This window comes from Mobula hypostoma, chromosome 6, assembly GCF_963921235.1.
Source record: "Mobula hypostoma chromosome 6, sMobHyp1.1, whole genome shotgun sequence".
NCBI lineage: Eukaryota > Metazoa > Chordata > Chondrichthyes > Myliobatiformes > Myliobatidae > Mobula > Mobula hypostoma.
Genome location: NC_086102.1, coordinates 65095066 through 65117549, shown reverse-complemented (window position 1 = coordinate 65117549; position 22484 = coordinate 65095066). Strand labels below are relative to the sequence as shown.

Below are 22484 nucleotides of genomic sequence, written 5' to 3'. Positions count from 1 at the left end.
CAGCAAACTTCATAAGTGGTACATTGTACACTCCTGCACAGAGTTTTATTTCTTCAGCTTTCTTTTGTTTAAATTTAACAGTTTGTTGGGATCCAGTTAGATCCTTTAAAGAACGCTGTCCCAAATCTAACTTGCTGAATATGGGAACAAGAAGAACCTGTCCAGATAATCTCTTCCCCTCATCAGTACTGGTGCAGAGTTTTGACCCAAAATGCAGCACATTTGATAATTCCTTTTGGAGCAGACATAGGCAAATGTTTTTCGGGAGTTAACTCTAATAGTTCTGTGTTGTGAGATTGGTTATTTTTTTGAGAACTTTTCTTTAAAATTGTTTGCAACAACTGCTTTTTAAGAGCTTTTAAAATGGCTGTATCAGGCAACTTCAGATATTAAAGAAAAATGCTTTGTCATCAGGCAAAGATTGTAAAGATGGTAGTCCTTTCCCTTAAAATGTCATGGTGTTGGGCAACAATTCTGCAGCTAAATTTCTCTCAACTGCTTATGAAATACAGCAAAGTCGGTTTAAGTCTGAGATGTCCTGATTGCATTAAGTTACACTGTATTGTTTTGCTAGTATTTGTGCACATTAATTTATTTATTTTATTTAGAGATACAGCACGGAACAAGCCTTTCTGGCCCAATGAGTCACGCCGCCCAGCAACCCACCTATTTAACACTAGCCTAATCACAGGACAATTTACAATGACCAATTAACATCAAGGTATGGAAATTAACAGTCATATAACAGTCTTCACCCATAGCTGATATTCTGCATAGAGCTCTTATTTGGAGCATAAGAAGATTTGCATTCAGGAAATTAAGGGAAACCTTGGATTTATCTTTTAATGAGGAATATTCAAGTCAGCAGCTGAGTCATACTGTTAAACTATAATCCTTTATAGTGCATTTGCCTCAGTTTGAATAGAGTAGAATGTGAAGGGGCTTTGAGAATAATGACCAGCATTACCAGAACATTTATCAACCTTTGGACATGCCATGGATACTTCTGAAATTACACACGTAGCCAGTTGACTGTTGGAGAAGAGAAAGGAAACAAATTGCTAGAAGAATTCAGTGGGTCAGGAAGCATCTCTGGAGGAACAAGGGATGTGTCGACATTTTGGGTCGTGAAACTGCACCGCATTAAGTGAGGGATCGAGAAAGGATGGCCAGTATACTGTTGGCAAGGTGTCTTTAAGAAAGCCTTATCTGGACATTTCCCATGAGAATTTTGCCTGATCGAATTTGTGTCCATCTTCATGTTACTCATTAGTGTTTGAGCTCATGTCAGGTTAATTTAAGATGTGGACAACTGAGGGAATGAATTATTCCCCTTCGAATATATTCAATTACAGGTTTCCCCGCCATCCGAAGGTAGAGCATTCCTATGAAGTGGTTCGTAAGCCGGAATGTCATAAAGCGAAGAAGCAATTACCATTTATTTATATGGGAAAATTTTGTGAGCGTTCTCAGACCCAAAAATAACCTACCAAATCATGCCAAATAACACATGAAACCTAAAATAGCAGTAACATATAGTAAAAGCAGGAATGATATGATAGATACACAGCCTATATAAAGTAGAAATACTTTCCCACAATCATTGCTGGCACTGTTCTCCGTAGCGAAAATCTCACGCAAGCTCTCTCGGCAGAAAATCTCATGCAAGCGCTGTTGGCAAAAACGCTCCCTCCAATGATCTTTAAGCTATGAAGCTGCCAAATCACACCAAATAACGCATAAAAATACATAGCCTATATAAAGTAGAAATAATGTATGTACAGTGTAGTATCACTTACGGGAATCGGGAAGACAGCTTGCCGAGCACACTGATGATGGTGTGTTAGGCTGGGTTGTCAGAGGTTGGAGTGGTGCAGTGGCCCCCACCCTCCAGGCAGCGAACCAATACCAATCCGTGAAGCGTGCAGGGGTCCAGCGGTGGCCAGGAGGCACACAGCACATCTTTAAGAAAAAAGCCGAAATAAACATGCTAATTAATTAGGTGCTGCCCAGCATGTAAATGTCGGCCCAGATCTGGGCTGACAATTACGTGCCGGGTGGCACCGAATTAATTAGCATGTTTATTTCGGCTTTTTTCTTAAAGGTGTGCTGTGTGCCTCCCAGCTACCGCTGCATTCTCTGTGAATCTGTATCTGTCCGCAGCCTGGGGGTTGGGGTGGTGGGACACTGAGATGTCATCTCATCGTCGTCTGTTTCCATTAGGGCAGGCGGCTCATCTTCTCCTATGACTGTCTGCCTCGATGTCGAAGGACGAGGTTTGTCGTCTGCTGTGGCTGATGTGGAAGGCTTTCTTGACTGCTGAGTCTTGCGCATTTTTCTATCATACAGTTCTTTGTAAGCACTCAAACCATCTTGCAAATATGCCCTAGACCGACGTACCCTTTCAAAATTAAAGTCGTACTTTATCGTTGCAGCGAAAATCTCATGCAGTTCTTCACGTTCAGTTCCTGGACAACTTCACTTTTGCTACTGAATTCAGTTTCGATTGTTATCCTTTCCTCTTTCAATTGCATCAGCTCTTCTTCTATCAGTTCTTGGTCATGGGATGCCAAAACCTCTTCAACATCATCTTTGTCAGCTTCCACAAGCCAAACTCGCTTTGTCCTTACTTCGTTCACCACGATCGAAACGCTTAATTATGTCTAGTTTTACGCTAAGTGTAACACCCTTACGAGCTCTTTTAGGCTTTTCCGATACCTTCGAACTCATCTTGCAAACGACTGGTCACAGGCACGTGTTTAAGCAATGCCAGCGAGAATGATGTTCCGAATCCGGGGGAGAGCAGCTGCTCGGGGTGTGCGGCGCGCTGCTTTTTTATCGTGTGCTGCTTTTTTCTCGTTCACTGCTTTTTTTGCGTGCTGCCTTTCTTCATAACAGTGAAAACACCTTCTGTTAGTGAAAACAGGTAACTTGCATAGGTCTTTCGTTACAGTGAGGTTTTGTAAAGCGAATGTTCAAAAAGCAGGGGACACCTGTATACTAATAATATAGTGATGCACCTGTTGTTGAACTTGTGCTGCATGCCCACCTTTAGAAGTGTATCTGTCATTAGGTATGGAGATCAGACCTAATTAGATTTTTGTAGATGTGCTATGCCAGGGCGCTCTATAGTTAATTAGAGCAAGGTGCCCCTGTTGTACAATAATTGTTCTGCATGAAGTACCAACAAACATTCTGCTTTCCAAAATGTTGATTGTGCCTGTGTGTTAACTTCGTGATTCGTTTATCACCAGTGTACCCAGATTCCTCTGAATACTAGAACTTTTCACTCTTCCATTATTTATGTACCTTTCCATTCTACTCAAGTGAGTGGCCTCACATTCTTAGAGTCATTGAGAAGCACAGCACAGAAACAGGCCCTTAGGCCATCTAGTTCATGCCAAAACCATATAAACTGCGTACTCCCTTCAACCTGCACCAGCACCATAGCCCTTCATCTCCCTGCTATCCACGTACCTATCCAAACTTCACTTAATTGTTGGAATTGAGCTCCCATGTACCACATGCGCTGGCAGCTTGTTCCACACTCTCACAACCCTGTGAGTGAAGAAGTTTCCCTTCATGCTCCCTTTGAACTTCTCCCTTTCACCCTTAACCCATGACCTGTGGTTGAAATCCCATCCAACCTCAGTGGAAAAAGCCTGCTTGCATATACCCTCTCTATACCCCTCATAATTTTGTACACCTCTGTCAGATCTCCTCTAATCTTCTACATTCTAAAGAATACAGTCCAAACCTATTCAATCTTTCTTATATCTCAAGACCTGCAGACCCAGCAATAGCCTGCAAATTTTCTCTTGCAGTCTTTCAACTTTGTTTACAACTTCCTTGTAGGTAGGCAACCAAAGCAGTGCACAATGTTCCAAATTAGGTCTCACCAATCTCTTACAAATTCAACATAACATCCTATCTTCTGTACTCATTACATTGATTTTTGAAGGCCAATGTGCCAAATACTTTCTTTACGACCCTATCTACCTGTGACACCACCTTCAACGAATTATGGACCTGTATTTCCGGATCCCTGTGCTCTACCGTACCAAATATTTGTATATCCAGTCCCTTAGAAATCCCTATCCAGTCCCTATCATTTCCTGTTTTCTGTTTCGTGCCCTTGTTAAACAGCAGAATGACATTGGCTATCCGCCATTCATCTGGTACCTCTCCTGTTGCTAAGGATATTTTAAATATCCTGCTAGGACACCGACAGTTTCTACATTTGCCTCCCGTACGGTCTAAGACAGGGGGTTCCCAACCTTTTTTGCACCGCGGACCAGTTTAATATTGACAGTATTCTTGCGGACCGGCTGACTGGGGGGGGGGCGGGGGGGAGGGGGGTGTTCAAGTACGGTTAAACTCACCTCCTCATGTCTTTTACAGTGAGGGTTGTCAACTTTCTCACTCCCAAATAAGGGACAAAGGTAGCAGTCAAATCCTGGGACACTTTACCCCAGGAAAGACTACCATGACCATGAAGCCTTGCGTGGGCACCTGTGTGCGCATGCGTGACGTACACATGTGATGTGCGCATGCGCATACATGCCGATTTTTTTCCCCCCACAAATCAATTTTGTCTTCATCTTCCCAACTATACTGTACATACATTATTTCTACTCTATATAGGCTGTGTATTTATCATATCATTCCTGCTTTTACTATATGTTAGTGTTATTTATTTTCAGTTTTATGTGTTATTTGGTATGATTTGTTAGGCTATATTTTGGTTCTGGGAACGTTAAAAAAATTTTCCCATATAAATTAATGGTAATTGCTTCTTCGCTTCACACCATTTCGGCACGAAAGGTTTCATAGGAACGCTCTACCTTAGCGGGGGAAATACCGGACAAACCAATTTAGCTCAATATACGCAAACATGAGGGTCCCGGCCCGAAACATCGACTGTACCTCTTCTTATAGATGCTGCCTGGCCTGCTGCGTTCACCAGCAACTTTTATGTGTGTAGCTCAATATATGGGATGTCCTGGCAAATTCGGGACAGTTGGCAACCCTATGTTCAAGTTCAACAGTGCGTGACTGGGAATGAGGAAAGGTGCAGCTGATTCATATCGTTTTCTCACGGCCCGGTAGCAGATGCTGTGCGGCCCGGTACCAGTCCGTGGCCCGGTGGTTGGGGACTGCTGGTCTAAGAGAACACCTTGTCAGGCCCTGGGGATTTATCCATCCTGATTTGCAAACACCTCCTCCTCTGTAATCTGTACAGGGTCCATGAATTTGTTGCAACTTTGCCTCACTTTTATAGACTCTGTATCCATCTCCTGAGTAAATACAGATGCAAAGAATGCATTTAAGATCTCCCCCATATGTTTTGACACCACACATGGATTACCATTCTGGTCTTCCAGAAGACCAGTTTTGTCCTTTTCAATCCTTCCGCTCTTAACTTACCTGTAGAATCCCTTGGGATTCTCCTTCACCTTGTCTGCTTGAGCAACTTCATGCTTTCTTTTAGCCTTCCTGATTTCTTTCTTAAGTGTTCTCTTGCATTTTTTGTGCTCTATAAGGGCCTCATTTGTTCCTATTTGCCTATACTTGCTCTGCATCTCCTTGTTTGTCTTTAGAGAGCTAGGTAGAAAGCTGAGAAGCAGGACCTCCCGGGTAGTAATTTCTGGATTGCTGACTGTGCCACGCGCCAGTGAGGGTAGAAACAGGATGATTTGGCAGAGAAATGCGTGGCTGAGAAGCTGGTGAAGGGGGCAGGGCTTCAGGTTCTTGGATAATTGGGATCTCTTCTCGGGGAGGTATGACCTGTTCAAAATTGACAGGTTGCACCTGAACCCGAGGGGGACCAATATTCTCGCGGGCAGGTTTGTTAGAGCTGTTGGGGAGGGTTTAAGCTAACTTGGCGGGGGGGTGGGAACCGGAGTGAAGGGACTCAGGATAGGACAGATGGTACAAGAGTAAAGATGGTGTGTAGTCAGATTGGCAGGAAGGGTACGCAGGTGATGGGACTTAGTTGCAGCCGACAGTATCAAATCATGCAGAGTCAGAAAGGTTAGCTAATACAGTACTCAAGGTTTTGTATCTTATATGTACATAGTATAAGAAATAAGGTGGATGATCTTGTTGCAGTATCACAGTTTGCCAGGTATGATGTTATGGTCATCACTGAATCTTGGCTGAAGGATGGTTGTAGTTGGGAGCTGAATGTCCAAGGTTACATGTTATATTGGAGGGATAGGAAGGTAGAGAGAGGAGGTAGTGTGGCTCTACTGGTAAAGAATGGCATCAAATCAGTAGAAAGATGTGACATAGGATTGGAAAATGTTGAATCCTTGTGGGTTGAGTTAATAAACTGCAAGGGTAAAAGAATGTTCATGACAGTTATGTACAGACCTCCCAACAGTGGCTGGGAGGTAGATTACTGGTTACAACAGGAAATAGAAAAGGTCAGTGAAAAGGGCAATGTTATGGTAGTCATGGGAGATTTTAACATGCAGGTCGATTGGGGAAATCAGGTTGGTAATGGCTCACAAGAGAGTGAGTTTGTTGAATGCCTAAGAGATAGCTTTTTAAAACAGTTTGTCGTTGAGCCTACTAGAGAATCAGCTGTACTGGATTGGGTGTTATGTAATGAATCAGAGGCGATTTGGGAGCTTAAGGTAAAAGAACCCTTGGGAACCAGTGATCACAATGTGATTATGTTCAACTTAAAATTTGATAGGGAGAAAGTAAAGTCTGATGTAGCAGTATTTCAGTGGAGTAGGGAAATTATAGTGGCTTGAGAGAGGAGTTGGCCAAAGTAAATTGGTAGGAGCTGCTGGCAGGGATGTCAGCAGAGAAGTGATAGCGTGTGTTTCTGGGAAAAATGAGGAAGGTGCAGGACATGGGTATTTCAAAAATGAAGAAATACTGAAATGGTAAAATAATACAGCAGTGGCTGACAAGGGAAGCCAAAGCTATTGTAAAAGCAAAAGAAAGGGCATAAACAAGACAAAAATTAGTGGGAAAATAGAGGATTGGGAAGTTTTTAAAAACCTACAGAGAGCAACTAAATAAATTATCAGAAGGGGAAAGATTAAATATGAAAGCATGCTAGCAAATAGTATCAAAGTGGATAGTAAAATTTTTTTCAAGTATGTTAAGAATAAATAGAAATGAGAGTGGATACAGGACCGCTGGAAAATGAGGCAGGAGAAATAATAATGGGAGACGAGATGATTGATGAACTAAATGAGTATTTTGCATCAGTCTTCACTGTGGAAGACACTAGCAGTCTGCCTCATGTTGTGTGTGAAGGAGGAGAAGTGGGTGCAGTTTCTGTTACAAGAGAGAAGGTGCTCAAAAAGCTGCAAGACTTAAAGGTAAATAAGTCACCTGGACCAGAGGAACTGCACCCAAGGATACTCAGAGGTAGCATTAGAGATTGTGGTGGCATTTCATAAATCATTGGACTCTGGCATGGTGGCCAAATGACTGGAGAATTGCAAATGTTATTCCACTCTTTAAGAAAGAAGGAAGGCAGCAAAAAGGAAATTATAGACCAGTTAGCCTGACCTCAGTGGTTGGGAAGATGTTGGAGTCAATTGTCAAGGATGAGGTGATGGAGTACTTGGTGAAACAGGACAAAGTCAGCATGGTTTCCTTCAGGGAAAATCCTGCCTGACGAACCTGTTGGAATTCTTTGAGGAGATTACAAGTAGGATGTTGTATATTTGGACTATTAGAAGGCCTTTGACGAGGCACCACACATGAGGCTGCTTATCAAGTTAAGAGCCCATGGTATTACAGGAAAGTTACTAACAAGGTTGGAGCATTGGCTGATTGGTAGGAGGCAGCAAGTGGGAATAAAAGGATCCTTTTCTGGTTGGCTGCCAGTGACTAGTGGTGGTCCGCAGGAGTCGGTGTTGGGGCCACTTCTTTTTATGCTCTGTATAAATGATCTAGATAATAGAATAGATGACTTTGTTTCAAGTTTGTAGATGGTACGAAGATTGGTGGAGGGGCTGGTGATGTTGAGAAAACAGGTAGCATGCAGAAGGACTTGCAAGATTAGGAGAATGGGCAAGAAAGTAGCAAGTGAAATACAATGTTGGAAAATGCATGATCATGCACTTTGGTAGTAGAAATAAATGTGTGGATTATTTTCTAAACGGGGAGAAAATCCAGGAATCTGAGATGCAGAGGGACTTGGGAGTCCTTGTGCAGAACACCCTGGAGGATATGATGCTGAGGCTTTATAAGGCATTGGTGAGGCCTCACCTTGAGTATTGTGAACAGTTTTGAGCCCCTCATCTTACTAAGATGTGCTGGCATTGGAGGGGGCCTAGAGGAGGTTCACAAGGATGATTCCAGGAATGAAAGGGTTATTATACAAGGAATGTTTGATGGCTCTAGGTATATGCTCACTGGAATTCAGAAGGCTGTGGGGGGGGGGGGGGATCTCTTCAAAATCTTGGAATGTTGAAAGTCCAAGACAGAACATGTGGAAAGGATAGACATTCCACATCCCATTCCCATTCTGACATGTCTACCCACGGCCTCCTCTACTGTAAAGATGAAGCCACACTCAGGTTGGAGGAACAACACCTTATATTCCGTCTGGGTAGCCTCCAACCTGATGGCATGAACATTGACTTCTCTAACTTCCGCTAGGCCCCACCTCCCCCTCGTACCCCAGCTGTTACTCATTTTTATGCACACATTCTTTCTCTCACTCTCCTTTTTCTCCCTCTGTCCCTCTGAATATACCTCTTGCCCATCCTCTGGGTCACCCCCCCCCGTCTTTCTTCCCGGACCTCCTGTCCCATGATCCTCTCGTATCCCCTTTTGCCTATCACCTGTCCAGCTCTCGGCTCTATCCCTCCCCCTCCTGTCTTCTCCTATCATTTTGCATCTCCCCCTCCCCCTCCAGCTTTCAAATCCCTTACTCACTCTTCCTTCAGTTAGTCCTGACGAAGGGTCTTGGCCTGAAACGTTGACTGCGCCTCTTCCTATAGATGCTGCCTGGCCTGCTGCGTTCACCAGCAACTTTGATGTGTGTTGCTTGAATTTCCAGCATCTGCAGAATTCCTGTTGTCTTATGTGGAAAGAATGTTTCCCATAGCGGGAGAGTCCAGGAGAAGAGGGAACAGCCTCAAGATAGGAGCGCCGTTTTGAAACAGAGATGTGGAGAAATTTCTTCAGCTGAAGGGTGGAGAATTAGTGGAATTTGTTGCCATTTGCAGCTGTGGAGGCCAGATCGTTGGGTGTATTTAAGGCAGAGATTGGTAGGTTCTTGATTGGACATGGCATCAAAGGTTATGGGGAGAAGGTTGGGAACTGGGGTCGAGGAGGAGATAGAAAAAAAAGGATCAGCCAGACTCAATGGGCCAGATGACTGAATTCTGCCCCTGTGTCTTATGGTCTTATGGTCTAACTAGGGCCTCAGTATCTTTTATAAACCAGAGTTCTCTGCACTTGTTATCTTTACCTTTATTCTGAGAAGCATATAGAAGCTTTGTACTCTCAAAATTTTGTTTTTGGAGGTCACACTTTCCAAGTACATCTTTGCCAGTAAACAGCCTGTCCCAATCTTCGCCAGGTCATTTCTGATACCATCAAAATTGGTGTTTCTCCAATTTAGAATCTCAACCTGAGGACCAGACTTATCTTCTTGCATATTTATTTTGAAACCAATGCCATTGTGGTCACTGGATACAAAATGTTTCCCTGCACAAACTTCTATCACCCGCCCTGTCTCACTCCCTAATAGTAGATGCAGTATCACAGGTGCTCTTGGCGGGACTTCTCCGAACTAATGAAGGAAACTTTTCTGAACACATTTGACAAACTCTATCCCAAATAGTCCTTTTATAGTGTGGGATTCCCAGTCAATATGTGGAAAGTTAAAATCATCTACTATAACAACCTGGAGCTTGCAATGGTCTGCAAGACTTGTTACAAATTTGTTCCTCTAAATCCCTGGAATTGTTGGGTGGTCTGTAATATAGCTCCATTAATGTAATCATACCTTTCTTATTTCTCAGTTCCACCCGTATAATACCTCAGTAGTCGAGTTCTCCAGTCTCTGCTGACGGAGCACTACTGTGACATTTTCCCTGAATAATAATGCCACTCCTCCTCCTTTAATCCCTCCTGCTCTGTCATGTCTAAAACAATGGAACCCTGGAATATTGTGCTGCCAGTCCTGCCCCTCCTGCAACCAAGTCTCACTTATGGCAACAAAGTCACAATTCCAGGTCCGTGCTTTGAGCTCATCTGCTTTCCCTACGATACTTCTTACATTGAAATATACTCAGCTCAGGACACTAGTTGCACCATGCTCAGCCGTTTGATTCCTGACTTTGTCTGAGGTCTTAACAACATCTGCCTCTACAACCTCTCCACTAACTGTTCTGGCACTCTGGTTCCCATCCCTCTGCAACTCTAGTCTAAACCGTACTGTGCAGCATAAGCAAACCTTCCTGCTAGGATATTAGTTCCTCTCCAGTTCAGGTGCAAACTGCCCCTTCTATACAGGCCCCCCCTTCCTTGGAAGAGAGCCCAATGATCCAGATATCTTGTGCCCTCTCTCCTAACCCAACTTCTTAGCCACATGTAAAACTATAATCTTCCTTGTTCTGGCCTCGCTAGCATGTCGCATGGGTAGTAATCCTGAGATTACAACCTTGAAGTTCCTGCCCTTTAGCTTAGCACCTAACCCCCTGAACTTCCTATGCAGAATGTCATCACTCATGCTTCTAGTGTCATTGGTACCTACATGAACCACAACCTCTGGCATTTAAGAATCCCCTCCCACTTAAGAATGCTGAGGATTTGAAACGAGATGTCCTGGACCCTGGCGCCCAGGAGGTAACGTACCATTCGGGAATCTTGTTCTCATCCAAAGAACCTCCTGTCCATTCTCCTAACTCACCACAACGTGCCTCTTCTCCCCCCATCCCTTTTGAGTCACAGAGCCAGACTCAGTGCCAGAGACCCAATCACTGTGGCACTGTGACTTTCCTCTGTTCGGTTATTCCCCCCCTCCCAACAGTATCCAAAGTGGTATACCTGTTGTTGAGGGGGATGGCCACATGGGTACTCGGCACTGGCTCCTTCACCCCTTTCCCCTTCCTGGCTGTCACAGTTTCCTGTGTCCTGCATCTTTGAGTGTAACTACCTCTCTGTATGTCCTATCTATCACCCTTGAGCCTCTCAAATGATCCGAAGTTTATCCGGCTCCAGCTCCTTAACGCAGATTGTTAGAAGCTGCAGCTGGATACAGTTCTCACAGTTGTAGTCATCAGGGACACTGGAGGTCTCTCTGCCTGCCCACATCCTGCAAGAGGAGCATTCAACTCACCTGACTGGCATCACTACTGTCCTAACTGTGCAGGTATAAAGAAAAGGAGGAAAAAAAAACTTAACCCCAGAGCTTTTCTTTGCTTTTTTTGATTGAAGCCTTGAAGAGCTAAAGCCTCAAGATCACCACTCAGACAATGGCTGTTGTAATGATAGCCACTGTACTTGCCTTGCCTTCCTTTAATTTGCTCTTGCTAATCAATCCCAAACGCCAATTGGTCAAAAGCTCAATACACTGCTGCAACCCACTGCTGCCTTTTTCTACTTAAGCAGTGGACCTGAGTGAAATCCCCTCCTCTCAGTCTTTTGATGTCTGGATCTGTTGCTGGCCAAAGCACAATTGTGCATAGTATTTCCTTTTTCCCATTCATTTCTGCATATACCCATGAAATTTTGATACTGCCGGGACATTCTTATGGTAATTCATAGATTTCCTTGCCTTTTAAATAATTCCATCATTGTAATATGGTTATCAAATATGAATTGTTCTTGGTGAGAATTACAATGATAAAATTACAATGGCTAAATGACCACCACCTCTACAAATCAAAACTATGCTGCTGTCTGGAAGAAAGATCGAACAGTTATGTTATCCCTTGTAAATATTTGTTTTAAGTGTCCACCCAGTTTTCCTTTAGAAGTTCTAATGATTAAGTTTTTACCACCAATTCAGGAAGATAATGCTGTTTGTGTAATAAACAAAACACTGAAATCTGTGTCACTTTTTGTCAAAATTTCAATTCTGTCTCTGATGTCTCTGATGGGATGGCTTTTCTTATATACCCTATGAAATCTAATTATGATTTGTCTACATCATTATCTCTTCACCCTGTTTGTTCCAAGGGCAATAACCTGAGCTTTGCCAATCTAATCTGTCTTCCTGGAACTATTCCAGTATTTCTTGGTTGTATGTTCTTTCAACTTGTTCTACACTCTTTTTAAAATGCAGTGACCAGAGTTGGACCCAGTGCAAATTCTCTGCTTTTGTATTTTAGTCTGGTTTTTGAATCATATAAATTCACATGCTTTACTTGTCATTCTCAAAATGCTCTGCTAATGTAATGACAGGAAATCTTCAGCCTCTTGAGTAATAACTGAAAAAGATATTATAGAATGGTTGACAGATTTCATTACATGCACTGTACACTTTCAATCTGAACAGTTTTGGTCTGTAAACACACTTTATTCCAAAGTTACTCTTTTATAGTATGTTGTTAAATAGTCCTAAATTCGTGAGTAAAAATATATGGGATGTTAAATTTGATTTTGGTACACTTTAATGACTTATTAATTCAAGAATTTTATTGCAACAAGCTATACACAACAAATACAACTGTTCCCACCTGGCAGATGAATCAGGAAATATAATGGTAAAGGTAATACTGTACATAAGTCAAAATTTGTAGGAATCTGTTATACTTAACCATTCCACAGTAGAACAAGTGGACCATTCAGACCCTCGAGTCTTGTATAGAATTAGAGCTGATCCTCAAATTCACTTTTCTGTCCCTTTCACGTAATACTTAATTTTAGAGAGCCATAGAGTAGCACAGCACAAACAGGCCCTTTGGCCCATGCCATCCAAGATGCTGCTCACTTAAGCCAATTATTTTTTGCCCACATTTGGCCCATATTCCTCTCAATGTTTCCTATCCACGTACCCGTACAAGTAACTTTTGAAATACTGCAGGGAGATGCAGAACTGCTGTGTATTCTGTTTCACCGAAACCTTGCTCTCCCCTGCCACCCCCGACTGTGCCATTTGACTGGAGAGATTTTCGATCCATCGGATGGACCGCACGGCGTCTTTGGGCAAGACGAGGGGAGGTGGTGTCTTGCCTACTGATCAACACTGCGTAGTGCTCGGACACAGTGGCACTGACAAGCTCCTGCAGCCCGAAGCTGGAACACCTGTCGGCGAAGTGTCGTCCCTACTATCTGCCACGGGAATTCACCTCGGTCATACTGACAGCGGTCTACATTCCCCCCGAGGCGAACGTAGAGTGTGCTCTGTACATACTGTATGCCAACATCAGAGAACTTGAGACCAGGTATCCAGAGGCTTGGCTCATTACAGCCGGGGTCTTTATCCAGCCCAACCTCAGAAAGGCGCTGCCAAAGTTATACCAACATGTGTCCTGCCCCACTAGAGGCCCAAATATACTTGACCACTGCTACACAGCAGTCAAGGATGCTTACCATTCCGTCCCACGACCTCACTTCGGAAAATCGGACCAGCAGGCCGTACTCCTCCTCCTGGCTTAAAAACGGAAACTGAAGCGGGAGGTCACGATGTCAAAAGTGGTGTTGCATTGGACGGAGGAAACGGATGAGGTCCTCCATGACTGCTTTGAATCAGTGGACTGGTTAGTATTCAAGCACTCGGCAGCTAACCTCTACGAGTATGCCTCAGCTGTCACGGACTTTATCTGGAAATGCACAGAGGACTGTCTGTCTCGCAAGACGATCCGGTTATTCCCTAACCAGAAACCTTGGATGAATTATGAGGTCCGATCCCTTTTGAAGGCTAGAGCTGTGGCTTTTAGGTCCAAGGATACCCGTCACTACATGGAATCCAGGAGTGAACTCTGGAAAGCCATTAAGGGCGCCAAGAGGCAATATCGAGCCAAGTTGGAAGCTCAGGCTAACCAGAGGGATGCCGGTAGACTATGGCAGGGTCTAAATGAGATCACTGGGCACAAAGAAAAGGCTGGGAATATCAATAACTGTAGCGCTTCTCTTCCTGACAAACTTGACGTATTCTACGCAAGATTCGAACAGAAGAGGAGCGTCCCACTCCTTCTGGATGAACCGGACCTGGTGGCATCGAGATTCATCATCACCGAGGAGGACATTAGAAGGGCCTTCCTGAAGATAAATCCAAGGCACAAGATCACTGGGCACAAAGAAAAGGCTGGGAATATCAATAACTGTAGCGCTTCTCTTCCTGACAAACTTGACGTATTCTACGCAAGATTCGAACAGAAGAGGAGAGTCCCACTCCTTCTGGATGAACCGGACCTGGTGGCATCGAGATTCATTGTCACCGAGGAGGACGTTAGAAGGGCCTTCCTGAAGATAAATCCAAGGAAGACGGCGGGCCCAGATGGCGTCCCAGGATGGGTTCTCCGGGCTTATGCAAGCAAGCTAGCTGGAGTGTTTGCTGACATCTTCAACTGCTCCTTGCTTCAGTCTAAGATCCCCTTGTGTTTTAAGAAGGCAACGATAATCCTGGTGCCGAAGAAGAGCAAGGTGGCATGCCTGAATGACTAAAGACCTGTGGCTCTGACATCAATTGCTGTGAAGTGCTTCGAGCGATTGATTCAACCACATCAACCACAGTCTACCAGTCAACCTTGACGCTTTGCAGTTCGCCTACCAGAGCAACAGCTCAACGGCAGATGCTGTCTCTCTGGCCCTACATTCCTCCTTAGAACACCTGGAGAATAAAGACGCATATGTAAGGCTCCTTTTCATTGACTACCGCTCTCCCTTTAATACCATCATTCCAAATAAACTGATTCCTAAGCTCCAGAACCTGGGCCTTAGCACTCAGATCTGCAGCTGGATCTTCAACTTCCTCACAGACAGGACCCAGGCTGTAAAAATAGGGGACAAGCTCTCCTCTACAATCACTCTGAGCACCGGTGCCCCACAAGGCTGTGTACTCAGCTCCCTGCTGTACTTACTGTACACCCACGATTGTGGAGCCAAGTTTCCATTGAACTCAATATATAAGTTTGCTGATGATACCACAGTTGTAGGCCGTATCTCGGGTAATGATGAGTTTGAGTACAGAGAGGAAATTAAGAACCTGGTGGCATGGTGCGAAGACGATAACCTATCCCTCAACGTCAGCAAGACAAAGGAATTGGTTGTTGACTTCAGAAGGAGTAGCGGACCGCATGACCCAATTTACATCGGTGGTGCGCAAGTGGAACAGGTCAAAAGCTTTAAGTTCCTTGGGGTCAATATCACAAATGACCTGACTTGGTCCAACCAAGCAGAGTCCACTGCCAAGAAGGCCCACCAGCGCCTTTACTTCCTGAGAAAGCTGAAAAAATTTGGCCTGTCCCCTAAAACCCCACTAATTTTTATAGATGCACCGTAGAAAGCATTCTTCTAGGGTGCATCACAACCTGGTATGGAATTTGTCCTGTCCAAGACCAGAAGAAGCTGCAGAAGATTGTGAACACAGCCCAGCACATCACACAAACCAATCTTCCATCCTTGAACTCACTTTACACTGCACGCTGTCGGAGCAGTGCTGCCAGGTTAATCAAGGACACGACCCACCCAGCCAACACACTTTTTGTCCCTCTTCCCTCCGGGAGAAGGCTGAGGAGCTTGAAGATTCGTATAGCTAGATTTGGGAACAGCTTCTTTCCAACTGTGATAAGACTGCTGAATGGATCCTGACCCAGATCTGGGCCGTACCCTCCAAATATCCAGACCTGCCTCTCGGTTTTTTGCACTACCTTACTTCCCCTTTTTATTTTCTATTCATGATTTATAATTTAAATTTTTATTATTTACTATCGATTTGTACTCCAGGGAGCGCGAAGCACAGCATGAAATATCACTGTGATGACTGTACGCTCTAGTATCAATTGTTTGACGACAATAAAGTAAAGTATAAAGTAAAAATCTTGTTATTGTACTTACTTCAGTCACTTCCTCAGGTAGCTTGTTCCATATTTCCACCAACGTTTACATGAAAACTCCTTGGGTATCCTTTAAATTTTTCCCCTTTCGCCTTAAACCGATGCCTAGGTTTTGATTCCCAGGGGGAAGAAGACAGGGTGAAAGCATACTGTCTCTGTCCCTTGTGACTTTATACATCTCTGTAAGATCATCTCTCAATCTTCTACATTTCAAGGAATGAAGTCCTAGCCAGAGCTATTCTTAAAACGTTGCGTGTGCCTGTGCTACCTTCATGATGGATGGCACGTTCTCAAGGCATCGCCTTTTGAAGATGTCCTATGTGATGGGGAGGCTAGTGCTTATGAAGGAGCTGGCTGAGTCCCTGGCCCTCTTCAGCTTTTCTGATCCCATGCATTGGCGCCTCCATATCAGATGGTAGTGCAGCCAGTCAGAATGCTCTTCATAGTACGTCAATAGAAATTTGCTCGGGTCTTTGACATACGAAATTTCTTTGAACTGCTAATGAAATATAGCTGCTGGTGTGTCTTCATAATTGTATTAATATGTTGGGCCTTGGATAGATCCTCTGAGATGTTGTTGCCGAGGAACCTTTTCCACTGCTGACTCCGTGATACAACTGGTGTGTTCTCCCCTGACTTCCGTTTCCTCAAATCCACTATCAGTTCCTTGGTCTTGCTGACATTGAATACAAGATGAGAAACACGAGAAGCTGGAAATCCAGAGTGACATGTACAAAATACTGGAGGAACTCAACAGCTCAGGCAACATCTATGGAAAGGAATAAATAGTCGATGATGGACTGACACTCTTCATCAGTACTGGAAAGGAAGGGGGAATAAGCCAGAATGAGGAGGGTTGGGGGAAGGAGTACAAGCTAGAAGGTGATAGGTGGAAAAGGTGAAAGGCTGAAGAAAAAGGACACTGATAGGAAAGTGAAGCCAGAATGAAAAATGAGAGAAATCAGCATTCATGCCACCAGGTTGGAGGCTTCCGAGACAGGACTTGAGGTGTTGTACCTCCAACCTGAGATAACCCACTTCTCTCATCTTCCATTCCTCTCTGTGTCTTCCCTCTTGCCTCGAGAGGGAAGACACCTCCCCCGCTGCCCTTCTCCCCTCCTTTCTCCCATTTCCTCCACCCACTTACTATCTTCCTCCTCACTTGGCTTGTAATCCTAGCTCGTACTCCTTCCCCACACACTACCTTCTTATTTTGGCTTCTTCCGCTTCCTTTTCCAGTCCTGATGAAGGGTCTCGGCCTGAAACATTGACTCTTCGTTCCTTTCCAAGATCCTTCCTGACCTGCTGAGTTACTCCAGCATTTTGTACATGTAATTCTTGAGAGCAATATTATTGTTGGGCCACCACTCTACCCATCAATCTCTCATACTCCTGCATGCCGCCTCATCACCATCTGAGATTCTGCCTACATTAGTGGTGTCATCAGTGAATTTATTGATGTTTGAGTAATGAGCTAAGCACATAGTCTTCAGGTGTGCTGTGTTAATTGTCAGCAAGGAAGAGATGTTAATTCCATTCCACACTGACTGTGGTCTCGCAATGAAGTCAAACTGAGGCTTGACCTTGGGGTAGTGATGCGTAAATGCTGCCAAGGCTCAACCCGTAGGGTTTGTGTAGGAGTGGCTGATTTGTGACTAAGTCTGGAGGTGCAAGGTTATCCACAGATTTGTTCTCTGATGCACGCTGGCCAGTGCTACCTTATGGAATGCACTGCATCCCTACTTGTGGGAGGTGACAGAATTGCAGCTTGTCATTGGCAAGGGCTGGAGTGGAAGAGGAGCATAACTTAGTGAGGCATGCACAATCTCTAACGTGATCCATTGCAAAGAGAACTTCATGTGGTACAGTAAAGCCATGTGGGTCAGGGTTTAATATGGGGTGGATGTGTGTGTGTGAGTTGGGCAATAGTTCAGGAGGGTGCACTTCACATTTTAAATATTTCACTTCGGGTTTTTAGAGTCCGGAAGTTGTATTTATTTAGTATTGTTGTCTTGCTACATTTTATTTACCTTAGTGATAGGAAACAAAGCTTAGTGGTAGTTTTCCAACTGGAAATGCTGGGATTTGTGCTGGTGTCGTTATTATGTGTGTGTGTGTGTGTGTGTGTGTGTCTATATATATATAATGTAATGAAACTTAGATACACTGGTCAGGAAGATTGCCTCTGGCACAAAAAATGGTGGAGTAGTAGATGGTGAAGAAAGGAAGAGGAGTGAAGAGGTAATAATCTTGGGAGTATCGATGTACAGAAAGACTCTGGGGTGTAAGCTTACAGCTCCTGAACACTAGGACATGGATGGATTGGGTAGTGAAAAAGGCAATTGGCATGCTCTCCTTTGTAGGTTGAGACATTGAGTGTGAGAATTGGGATGTGACATTGCAGTGATACAAAATGTTGGTTAGGCCACGCTTGAATAAATGTGGCAACCAGAATTATAGACACTGCTGGTTGCCACACTTCAAGAGGGCTGTGTGATAGTTAAAGAATGAAAAGCTGTGCCGAAGTGATTCACCAGGACATTACCTGGAATGGGCAGCTTTATTTATCAGGAGAAGTTGGACTGCCTAGATTATTCTCACTAGAATTTAGGAGGTTGTGTAATGACAATGCAGAGATTTATTAAATCATGAAGGGCATTGCATGGGTTGTCAGTTTTTGTCCCAAGTGGGGGGGGGGGTGGGGCAGGGTCTCAAACTAGAGGGCACAGGTTAAAAGTGGTCTGTGGGAAAATCACCAAGGGTAGTTGTTACATACAAAAAGAGCTGCTGAGGAATAGTGAGATGCAGATATAGTTATGATATTCAAAAGGTCTTAGAGAGCTCTTTGGATAGGAAAGATGTAGAGGGATATGACTTCATTGTGAACAATTGGGATTAATATAAATTGACATTGTGGTCAACATAGATGAGTTGAGCTAAAGGGTTTGTTTCTGTGCTGTACAAGTCTTCAGCTCTGTTGCCCCATTTTGAACAGCTTTTAAATATTATTGTTGATAATATTTTTTTAAATTGTAGAAGTAATGCTTTTGCAGTTAACAGAACTGGTCGTCGAGCTCTGCATACTCCAAAACTCCAGCATAAGATTTTGGGTTGAGTTGCCTTCCTGTGCTCCAGGAGCTCTTTTTCCCCTTCAGATCAAACAATTTATATGCACCTCAGGCCAGTTAAATAGGCCATTATGTGTGGACCTGATAGCTCCAGATGTGAGGAAACTAAATGTCAATTTAAGGTGGGAGAACTGGGATGCAATATCAGATCCAGTGTAAATTTTCTGCAGCTTAGTGACACTAATTTATTAATTCATTTTCACAAGCACAAGCATTCCTTCATGTATCGTCATTTGTGAACGTTATCACCATCCTCTTGTAAGATCTCTTTGAACTGTTGATTAAATCTAGTCAACCCTCCTGCAGCTTCAATTTGAGACAAGAACCTATTACCTTTTGAGATTACCTCTTAATTTATTATTGTCAATACCAGGGTATAGTAAAAAGCTTGTCTGGCATTCTGTTCATACAGATCAGATCATTACATGGCGCATTGAGGTAGATTAAGGTAAAACAATTATAATGCAAAATAAAGTGCAACAGGTACATAGAACAGAGAAAACCTACAGCATAATACAGGCCCTTCGGCCCACAAAGCTGTGCCGAACATGTCCTTACCTGAGAAATTACCTAGGGTTACCCATAGCCCTCTATTTTTCTGAACTCCATACACCTGTCCAGGAGTCTCTTTAAAGACCCTATCGTATCCACCTCCACCACCATCGCCGGCAGCCCATTCCACGCACTCACCACTCTCTGTGTAAAAAAAAAACACAAACAACAACACCTTATCCCTGACATCTCCTCTGTACCTATTTCCAAGCACCTTAAGACTGTGCCTTCTCATGCTAGCCATTTCAATCCTGGGAAAAAGCCTCTGACTGTCCACATGATCAATGCCTCTCATTATCTTGTACACCTCTATCAAGTCACCTCTCATCCTCCGTCGCTCCAAGGAGAAAAGGCCGAGTTCACTCAACGTATTCTCATGAGGCATGGTTTCCACATCAGTGAGGCGACCAGAACTGAGCACAGTACTCCAAGTGGGGTCTGACCAGGGTCCTATATAGCTGCAACATTACCTCTCGGCTCCTAAACTCAATCCCACAATTGGTGAAGGCCAATGCACTGTAAGCTATCTTAACCACAGAGTCAACCTGCGCAGCAGCTATGGACTTGGACCCCAAGATCCCCCTGATCCTCTACACTGCCAAAAGTCTTACCATCAATACTATATTGTGTCATCATATTTGACCTACCAAAATGAACTACCTCACACTTAATCTGGGTTGAACTCCATCTGTCACTTCTCAGCCCAGATTTACATCCGATCAATGTCCCGCTGTAACCTCTGACAGCCCTCCCACACTATCCACAACACCTCCCTTTGTGTCATCAGCATATTTACAAACCATTCCCTCCACTTCTTCATTCAGGTCATTTATAAAAATCACAAAGTGTAGGGGTCCCAGAACAGATCCCTGAGGCACACCACTGGTGACCGACCTCCATTCAGAATATGACCCGTCTACAACCACTTTTTGCCTTCTGTGGGCAAGCCAATTCTGGATCCACAAAACAATGTCCCCTTGGATCCCATGCCTCCTTACTTTCTCAATAAGCCTTGCATGGGGTACCTTGTCAAATTCTTTGCTGAAATCCATATACACTACATCTACTGCTCTACCTTCATCAATGTGTTTAGTCACATCTTCAAAAAAAATTTAATCAGGCTCGTAAGGCATGACCTGCCTTTGTCAAAGCCAATGCTGACTATTCCTAATCATATTATGGCTCTCCAAATGTTCATAAATCTTGCTCTCAGGATCTTCTCCATCAACTTACCATCCACTGAAGTAAGACTTGCTAGTCTGTAACTTCCTGGGCTATCTCTGCTCCCTTTCTTGAATAATGGAACAACATCCGCAACTCTCCAATCCTCTGGAACCTCGCCTGTACCCATTGATGATGCAAAGATCATCACCAGAGGCTCAGCAATCTCCTCCCTCGCCTCCCACAGTAGCCTGGGGTACATCCCATCCGGTCCCGGTGACTTATCCAATTTGATGCTTTCCGAAAGCTTCTGCACATCCTCTTTCTTAATATCTACATGCTCAAGCTTTTCAGTCCGCTGTAAATCATCCCTACACAATCACCAAGATCCGTTGTGAATGCTGAAGCAAAAAACTCATTAAGTACCTCTGCTATCTCCTCCGGTTCCATGCACACTTTTCCACTGTCACACTTGATTGGTCCTATTCTCTCACGTCTTATTCTCTTGCTCTTCACATACTTGTAGAATGCCTTGTGGCTTTCCTTAATCTTGTCTGTCAAGGCCTTCTCTTGGCCCCTTCTGGCTCTCCTCATTTCTTAAGCTCCTTCCTGCTAGCCTTATAATCTTCTAGATCTCTATCATTACCTAGCTTTTTGAACCTTTTGTAAGCTTTTCTTTTCTTCTTGACTAGAATTACAACAGCCTTTGTACACCATGGTTCCTGTACCCTACCATCCTTTCCCTGTCTCATTGGAACGTTCCTATGCAGAACTCCACGCAAATATCCCCTGAACATTTGCCACATTTCTTCTGTATATTTCCCTGAGAACATCTGTTTCCAATTTATGCTTCCAAGTTCCTGCCTGATAGCCTCATATTTCCCCTTACTCCAATTAAATGCTTTCCTATCCCTCTCCAATGCTGTGGTAAAGGAGATGGAATTGTGAATGCTATCTCCAAAATGTTCTCCCACTGAGAGACCTGACACCTGACCAGGTTCATTTCCCAATACCAGATCAAGTACAGCCTCTCCTCTTGTAGGCTTATCTACATATTGTGTCAAGAAACCTTCTTGAACACACTTAAACTCCACCCCATCTAAACCTCTCGCTCTAGGGACATGCCAATCGTTTTTGGGAAATTAAAGTCTCCCACCACGACAACCCTGTTACTATTCCATAGGTACTATTGAAAAAGTGCATTGCAGGTAAACAAGGTGTTAGGTCATGGTGACGAGGTAGATGGTGAGGTCAAGAGCCCATCTCAATCCACAGGAGAACCTTACAACTATGCCTTACAACTATGGAGCAGAAACTGTCTGAGCCTGGTCATGCATACTTTCAGGGTTTTGTATCTTCTGCCTGATGGGAGAGGAGAAAATAGACAATTTCTGAGACGGATAGGACCTTTGATTTTGCTGGCTGCTTTACTGAGGCAGCAAGAATTGCAGACAGGGTTAAAAGAGGGGAGGTTGGATTCCATTATGTATCCACAACTCTTTGCAGTTTTTTGTGGTCATCTGCAGTGCAGTTGACATACAAGCTATTATGCATTGAAATCGAATGCTTTCAATGGTACATCAATTAATAATTGGTATAGATCAAAAGCCTCCTGAAGAAGTAGAGTTGTTGATGAGCTTCTGTGGCCACGACA

The 22484-nt window shown here is 43.9% G+C and overlaps 1 protein-coding gene across 4 annotated transcripts in view; it reads left to right on the top strand.

The window, feature by feature from the left end:
- Positions 1–22484, top strand: part of tab3 (TGF-beta activated kinase 1 (MAP3K7) binding protein 3) — a 136333-nt gene that overhangs the window by 44907 nt on the left and 68942 nt on the right. For 3 of the 4 annotated variants that reach the window (XM_063050902.1, XM_063050901.1, XM_063050899.1), the window contains exon 2: positions 609–721. The exons of the other annotated variant lie outside the window; for it this stretch is intronic. The gene's annotated coding sequence lies outside the window, so the exon portion shown is untranslated. The remainder of the gene's footprint in view (positions 1–608; positions 722–22484) is intronic. 4 annotated transcript variants of the gene reach the window in all.